Source organism: Salvelinus fontinalis, chromosome 13, assembly GCF_029448725.1.
Source record: "Salvelinus fontinalis isolate EN_2023a chromosome 13, ASM2944872v1, whole genome shotgun sequence".
NCBI classification, from domain to species: Eukaryota; Metazoa; Chordata; class Actinopteri; order Salmoniformes; family Salmonidae; genus Salvelinus; species Salvelinus fontinalis.
This window is the reverse complement of record NC_074677.1, coordinates 26,238,421-26,246,854: the sequence shown is the minus strand read 5'-3', so window position 1 is coordinate 26,246,854 and position 8,434 is coordinate 26,238,421. Positions and strand designations below refer to the sequence as shown.

Genomic DNA, 8,434 nt, shown 5'->3' with positions numbered 1-8,434 from the left:
TATAGATTTAATTTTGGATTGGAGATGCTTAATGTGAGTATGGAAGGAGAGTTTACAGTCTAACCAGACACCTAGGTATTTGTAGTTGTCCACATATTCTAGGTCAGAACCGTCCAGAGTAGTGATGCTAGTCGGGCGGGAGGGTGCGGGCAGCAATCGGTTGAATGCACTTAGTTTTACTAGCATTTAAAAGCAGTTGGAGGCCACGGAAGGAGTGTTGTATGGCGTTGAAGCTCGTTTGGAGGTTTGTTAGCACAGTGTCCAAAGAAGGGTCAGATGTATACAGAATGGTGTCGTCTGCGTAGAGGTGGAACAGAGAAAGAATCACCAGCAGCAAGAGCAACATCATTGATATATACAGAGAAAAGAGTCAGCCAGAGAATTGAACCTTGTGGCACCCCCATAGAGACTCCCTGAGGTCCGGACAACAGGCCCTCCAATTTGACACACTGAACTCTATCTGAGAAGTAGTTGGTGAACCAGGCGAGGCAGTCATTTGAGAAGCCAAGGCTATTGAGTCTGCCGATAAGAATACGGTGATTGACAGAGTCGAAAGCCTTGGCCAGGTCGATGAATACGGCTGCACAGTACTGTCTTTTATCGATGGTGGTTATGACATCGTTTAGGACCTTTCAGAACATCAGCTGTCTGAATTTGGGTGAAGGAGAAGCAGGGGGGGGGGGGGGGGCATGGGCAAGTTGCTGCACGGGGTGCTGAGATTTTGGTCGGGGTAGTGGTAGCCAGGTGGAAAGCATGGCCAGCCATAGAAAAATGCTTATTGAAATGATCGATTATCGTAGATTTATCGGTGGTGACAGTGTTTCCTATCCCCAGTGCAGTGGGCAGCTGGGAGAAGGTGCTCTCATTCTCCATGGACTTTACAGTATCCCAAAACTTTTGGGAATTAGTGCTACAGGAAGAAAATATCTGTTTGATAAAGCTAGCCTTAGCTTTCCTAACTGACTGAGTATTTTGGTTCCTGACTTCCCCGAAAGTTGCATATTGCGGGGGCTATTCGATGCTAATGAAGAACGCCACAGGATGTTTTTGTGCTGGTTAATGGCAGTCAAATCTGGGGTGAACCAAGGGCTGTATCTGTTCTTAGTTCTACATTTTTTGAATGGGGCATGCTTATTTAAGATTGTGAGGAAAGCACTTTTGAAGAGCAACCAGGGATCCTCTACTGATGGGATGAGGTCAATATCCTTCCAGGATACCCGGGCCAGGTCGGTTAGAAAGGCCTGCTCGCTGTTTTAGTGAGTGTTTGACAGTGATGCGGGGTGGACGTTTGACTGCGGACCCATCACGCACGCAGGCATTGAGGCAGTGATCGCTGAGATTCTGGTTGAAGACAGCAGAGGTGTATTTAGATGGCAAGTTGGTCCTGATGATATCTAAGAGGTTGCCTATGGTTACGGATTTAGGGTTGTACCTGGTAGGTTCCTTGATAATTTGTGTGAGATTGAGGGCAACTAGCTTAGATTGTAGGATGGCCGGGGTGTTAAGCATGTCCCAGTTTAGGTCACCTAACAGTACGAACTCTGAAGATAGATGGGGGGTGATCAATTCACATATGGTGTCCAGGGCACAGCTGGGGGCTAAAGGGGGTCTATAACAAGTGGCAACGGTGAGAGAATTGTTTCTGGAAAGTTGGATTTTTAAAAGTAGAAGCTCGAATTGTTTGGGCACAGACCTGGATAGTATGACAGAACTCTGCAGGCTATCTCTGCAGTAGATTGCAACTCCGCCCCCTTTGGCAGTTCTATCTTGTCAGAAAATATTATAGTTAGGGAAGGAAATTTCAGGATTTTTGGTGGCCTTCCTAAGCCAGCATTCAGACACGGCTAGGAGATCCGGGTTGGCGGAGTGTGCTAAAGCAGTGAATAAAACAAACTTAGGGAGGAGGCTTCTAATGTTAACATGCATGAAACCAAGGCTTTTACGGTTACAGAAGTCAACAAATGAGAGCGCCTGTGGAATGGAAGTGATGCTGGGGGCTGCAGGGCCTGGGTTAACCTCTACATCACCAGAGGAACTGAGGAGGAGTAGGATAAGAGTTAAAGGCTAAAGGCTATAAGAACTGGTCGTCTAGTGTATTCGGAACAGAGAGTAAAAGGAGCAGATATCTGGGCGTGGAATAATAGATTCAAGGCAAAATGTACAGACAAGGGTATGGTAGGATGTGAGTACTGTGGAGGTAAACCTAGGCATTGAGTGACGATGAGAGAGGTTTAGTCTCTAGAGCGGGGTGGAACAAAGAGGGGGTGGAACAAAAGGACTAGCTAAGGCATATTGAGCAGGGCTGGAGGCTCTACAGTGAAATAAGACAAAAATCACTAACCAAAACAGCAATAGACAAGGCATATTGACTAAAGGGAGAGGCGTGCGTTGTCAAGTGATCATAGGGTCCAATGAGTAGCTAGGCGAGCTGGAGACAAGGCGATTCAGACAGCTAGCAGGCCGGGGCTAGTAGGCTAGCAGATGGGCCTCAGGGGGACATCGCAACGGAAGACCCTGTTGAAACTCCCTCGGATGGTTACATCGGCAGACCAGTCGGGATGGATCGGCGGGGTTCCGTATCGGCAGCAAAGGGTCCAGGCCAATTGGCAAAAGATGTATTAAAACCCAGGAATTGTCTGATGGATCTTTTCGGCTAGCCGGGATATAGACCTAGCTCGATGCTTGCTTTGGGACAGAGACGTTAGCCAGGAGTAGCCATTCGGATAGCAGCTAGCTGTGATGATCCGGAGTAAAGGTTCAGAACTTGCGTAGGAATCCGGAGATGTGGTAGAGAAAAAGCAGTCCGATATGCTCTGGGTTGATATCGCGTTGTGCATACTGGCAGGAATTGGCCGGGCTGAGGCTGGCTGATGTCTAAAGTATAAAAAATAGCAGATCCATACCACATTGGGTGAGGCGAGTTGCAGGAGAGTATGTTCAGTCCGTAGATGGAAATTGAGATTACAAATATAAAAAATATGTAAGAAATATATACGAAGAAAGCAATATATACACGGGACAGGACAAGACAAACAAAACATACGCCCGACTGCTACGCCATCTTGGAATCTCATACAGGCTGGAGTCGCTCACCTCCACCTCTATAGGTAAAAAGATGAAATAGGTGTAATGACTCAGTAGCTCTGTCTCTCGTGGACTTAACAGGACTTAACAATCCTTCTGTAAGTGACACAAATTTACAGGGTTTGTGACTAAGTCAGTGACCGTATGTGAATGTTTATGAATCAATGTACCTAGCTCATTCATCCAGCCACTCAGCATGGCGACAAGAATGGCCACCACATTTCCTCCATTGAGCGATGCTGCCACCGCCAAGTAAGAGCCATCGAAGTAGAAGAAGTAGGAGATGGAGGAGGTGGGTTCAGGGATATTTGGCGGAGTGAAATCAAGTCAGCTGGGCTGAGTTGCTTATATTGACAAATGCAAATAGGGATAGAAATAGTTAGCTCAGTATAATCAATGGTCAAGTTGTGATTTTTTAAAATGTATTTAACCTTTATTTAACTATGTAGGTCAGTTAAGAACAAATTCTTATTTACAATGACGGCCTACACCAGGCAAACCCGGACAACGCTGGGCCAATTGTGTGCCCCCCTATGGGACTCCCAATCATGGCCGGTTGTAATACAGCCTGGAATTGAACCAGGGTGTCTGTAGTGACGCTTCTAGCACTGAGATGCAGTGCCTTAGACCGCTGCGCCCTCGACTCCCCCCTACCATTAGCAGTTAGGCACTACTGTAGATCTGAAAGATGGACAGGTGTAAACACAGAATGGTTCGTTTTCCACCTAGAATATTAGGAAGTGTAAGGTGGAGCTATTACCATATCGCTTAAACCTATCCAATCCTCGTTCAGCAATACTATTGACATTCAAAGGTCAGACCACCCCTCTTCCCCAGGCTTCAGCTTTGTCCGTCCTGTTAGTCATGCAGGAGTAGACAGAACACTGGAAGTCCCATAGGGCTTCCCCTACAGGTGTGTTGGCGTGGACACCATGCCACTCAGAGCACGTCTGCCCAGCCACGCAGCCAGATGGCACACACTCAGGGAGCAGGTGCACAGGAAAGACAGCATCGTTCAGATTAGAGCATGTACACACACACACAGTCTTGCGCAGCAAACCTTGTGGGTACATACAATTCAGTCACATTCAAAATCCTACTTTCCATAACCCCTAACCCTAACCCTAAACCTAACTCCAACCCTAACCTGTACCCTTACCCTAACTCTAACCCTGACCCTAACCCAAAAACCAAACTGTAAGCCTAACCCTAGCTCCTAACCCTAACCCTAAAACTAAACCTAGCTCGTAACCCTAACCCTAAAACTAAACCTAGCTCCTAACCCTAACCCTAACACTAACTCTAACTCTAACCTCAACCCTAAACCCCCTAGAAACAGCATTTGACCTTGTGGGGACCAATAAAATGTCCCCAGTTGGTAAATGTTTTGTTGGTTTACTATTCTTGTGCGGACTTCTGGTACCCACAGGTATAGTTAAATACATCCACAGCTGCATGTTAGCTAACCTACAACATAACACAACACATCCATTCATATAATGTTCAGTATGTAGTATGTTAGTGAAAACATCCTTCTGTACTAAAATAGAATTAGTGCTAAAAGAAGAAGAACAAGAAGAAGAACAAGAAGAAGGAGGCCAGGATATTGTGCTCACATATCTATGTTCCAATGGTTGGTAGCAGTTTTGAAGTAGCCCCAGCTGGCTGCATACTGGCCAGTCATCATGGCACAGCTCTCCGAACCACAAAGCATGGACACCATATATTCATTGATGGTTCATGTCACAGTGAAGTCAGACAGGAACCCCGGCCTGCATTCAAATGCAAAGTGAAAAGCAGAATGTCCAAGCTTTCTGAATCTATCAGTATATATAGTAAACTCCTGCACATAGGATAAGTGTGAACTGGGTGCAATAGACATGCACTTATCAGGAGTCCACTGGCTGTATATGAAGTACACCTATTGCTCAAAATCAGCCCAGTCATGTAGACATGATATTATAGGCCTATCAAATCAATTCAAATCAAGTTTTATTGGTCACATACACGTGTTTAGCAGATGTTATTGAGTGTAGCGAAATGCTTGTGCTTCTAGTTCTGACAGTGCAGCAATACCTAACGAGTAATATCTAACAATTTCACAACAAATACCTGATACACACAAATCTAAGTTAAGGAATGGAATAAGAATATATAAATATATGGATGAGCAATTTCAGAGCGGCATAGGCTAAGATGCAATAGATAGTATAGAATACAGTATATACATATGAGATGAGTAATGCAAGATATGTAAACATTATTAAAGTGACATTATTAAAGTGACCAGTGTTCCATTTATTAAAGTGGCCAATGATTTCAAGTCTGTATGTAGGCAGCAGCCTCTCTGCGCTAGTGATGGCTATTTAACAGTCTGATGGCCTTGAGATAGAAGCTGTTTTTCAGTCTCTCGGTCCCAGCTCTGATGCACCTGTACTGACCTCGCCTTCTGGATGATAGCGGGGTGAACAGGCAGTGGCTCGGGTGGTTGTTGTCCTTGATGATCTTTTTGGCCTTCCTGTGACATTGGGTGCTGTAGGTGTCCTGGAGGGCAGGTAGTTTACCCCCGGTGATGCGTTGTGCAGACCGCACCACCCTCTGGAGAGCCCTGCAGTTGTCAGGTGCAGTTGCCGTACCAGGCGGTGATACAGCCCGGCAGGATGCTCTCAATTGTGCATCTGTAAAGGTTTATGAGGGTTTTAGGTGACAAGCCAACTTTTTTCAGCCTCTTGAGGTTGAAGAGCGCTGTTGCACCTTCTTCACCACACTGTCTGTGTGGGTGGACCATTTCAGCTTGTCAGTGATATATACGCTGGTATATGGCTCATGTACCAGAAGATAGTGACACAATCAAAGCCCGTGGCTATGATGAGATGTGAGTCTGGGTTTGGTCGAGTATACAGGAAATGACTGTTGCAGCACCCATCCTGCCGGGTGATCAGCTGACTGGTGTCTCTAGGTCTGAAGAGCTGATAGCTATCTACACCTGACCAATCACAGCCTGAGGGTATACAGTGATCATAAAGGACTTGTTTGGATAAAGAGATCTGGTGTTTTCTAAATCAGAAATCTATATCACATAGGCCTAATAGTGGGTGACACACTATTTATGACACAAAACATTTTTTACCTGTTTGGGCTTTCCAGAATATAACCGCATGCATTTGTCCAGACACCCCAATTCTACAGACATTCTGGAGCTTGACTCTAGGCAGAGATGTGATGCACTCATTCAGAGTTGTTATGATTTGTCAAGTGTTCTGCTTTTTGGCCTGCAAAATAAAACCCAATCATATATTTTTTTAAAGAAATCTATAAATCAACAGGATTATATACAATTTGAGAACAAACGCACAGCAGCTTAAACTGCTAAAAAGGCTGCACAATTAAAGCTAGAATCGTTCGTTTTTGTAGAATCCTTTAAGTGGCAGGTAGCCTAGCGGTTAAGAGTGTTGGGCCAGTAACTGAAAGGTTGCAGTTTGGACACACCTACTTATTCAAGGGTTTTTCTTAATTTTTTACTATTTTCTACATTGTAGAATAGTAGTGAAGACGCCATAACTATGAAATAACACATATGGAATCATGCAGTAACCAAAAAAGTGTTAAACAAATCAAAATATATTTTATATTTGAGATTCTTCAAAGTAGCTACCTTTGGCCTTGATGACATCTTTGCACACTCTTTCATTCAGCTCTTTCAATCAGCTTCATGAGGTAGTCACTTGGAATGCATTTCAATTGAGAGGCGTGCCTTGTTAAAAGTTAATTTGTGGAATTTCTTTCCTTCTTAATGCGTTTGAGCCAATCAGTTGTGCGGTGACAAGGTAAGGGTGGTATACAGAAGATACCCCTATTTGGTAAAAGACCAAGTCCATATTATGGCAAGAACAGCTCAAATAAGCAAAGAGAAACTATAGTCCATCATTACTTTAAGACATGGAGGTCAGTAAATCCAGAAAACGTCAAGAACATTGAAAGTTTCTTCAAGTGCAGTTGCAAAAAACCATCAAGCGCTATGATGAAACTGGCTCTCATGAGGACCCCCACAGAAAAGGAAGACCCAGAGTTACCTATACTGCAGAGGATAAGTCCATTAGAGTTACCAGCCTCAGAAATTGCAGCCCAAATAAATGCTTCACAGAGTTCAAGTAACAGACACATCTCAACATCAATTGTTCAGAGGAGACTGCTTAAATCAGGCTTTCTTGGTCGAATTGCTACAAAGAAACCACTACTAAAGGACACCAATAATAAGAAGAGACTTGCTTGGGCCAAGAAACACGAGCAATGGACATTAGACCGGTGGAAATCTGTCCTTTGGTCTGATGAATCCAAACTTGAGATTTTTGGTTCCAACCGCCGTGTCTTTGTGAGACGCAGAGTAGGTGAACGGATTATCTCCGCATGTGTAGTTCCCACCGTGAAGCATGGAGGAGGAGGTGTGATGGTGCTTTGCTGGTGACACTGTCAGTGATTTACTTTTAGTTCAAGGCACACTTAACCAGGATGGCTACCACAGCATTCTGCAGCGATATGCCATCCCATCTGGTTTGAGCTTAGTGGGACTATCATTTGTTTTTCAACAGGACAATGACCCAACACATCTCCAGGCTGTGTAAGGGTTATTTGACCAAGGAGAGTGATGGAGTGCTGCATTAGATGACCTGGCCTCCACAATCACCCGACCTCAACCCAATTAAGATGGTTTGGGATGAGTTGGACAGCAGAGTGAAAGGAAAAGCAGCCAACAAGTGCTCAGCATATGTGGGAACTCCTTCAAGACCGTTGGAAAAGCATTCCAGGTGAAGCTGGTTGAGAGAATGCCAAGAGTGTGCAAAGCTGTCATCAAGGCAAAGGGTGGCTACTTTGAAGAATCTAAAATATATTTGGATTTGTTCAATTTTTGGGGGTTATTACATGATTTCATGTGTGCTATTAGATGTAGAAAATAGTAAAATAAAGAAAACCCCTTGAATGAGTAGGCGTGTAAAATCTTTTGACTGGTACTCTACATACATGCGTTTCGTCGCTGCTGATAGCCGTCTTGGTTTGCAAAGATAAGCTATCCGTTACTGTTTTTGATCTAATATCAAGTAACACAACTTTGACTGAAGTAATTTCAATATCTATGTCCAGAACATAGTTCGCCATGGTTAGCTGCTTGATAGCTTCTGAGATTAGGCTCCTTAGCCTATTAATTATTGTACATTTTATCCAGAGCCCAGCGATTGTAAACAGAGGGCGCTACTAATTTGATCTAAGGCGGACACCATAGACCAAAGTTCGTTTTGGTCACAGGTCACAACAAATACAGTTTAAAGATATTACAAAATTGAAATAAAGAAAA

At 44.2% G+C, this 8,434-nt stretch overlaps 1 long non-coding RNA gene across 1 annotated transcript; it reads right to left on the bottom strand.

Moving 5' to 3' along the window:
- Positions 1-5,059: 5,059 nt before the first annotated feature.
- LOC129868321 (uncharacterized) lies at positions 5,060-8,392 on the bottom strand. Its single transcript, XR_008761746.1, has 2 exons — positions 8,104-8,392; positions 5,060-6,356 (listed from the first exon to the last, which is right to left on the bottom strand). It is a non-coding gene; the product is annotated as an uncharacterized LOC129868321 (long non-coding RNA).
- Positions 8,393-8,434: the final 42 nt, after the last annotated feature.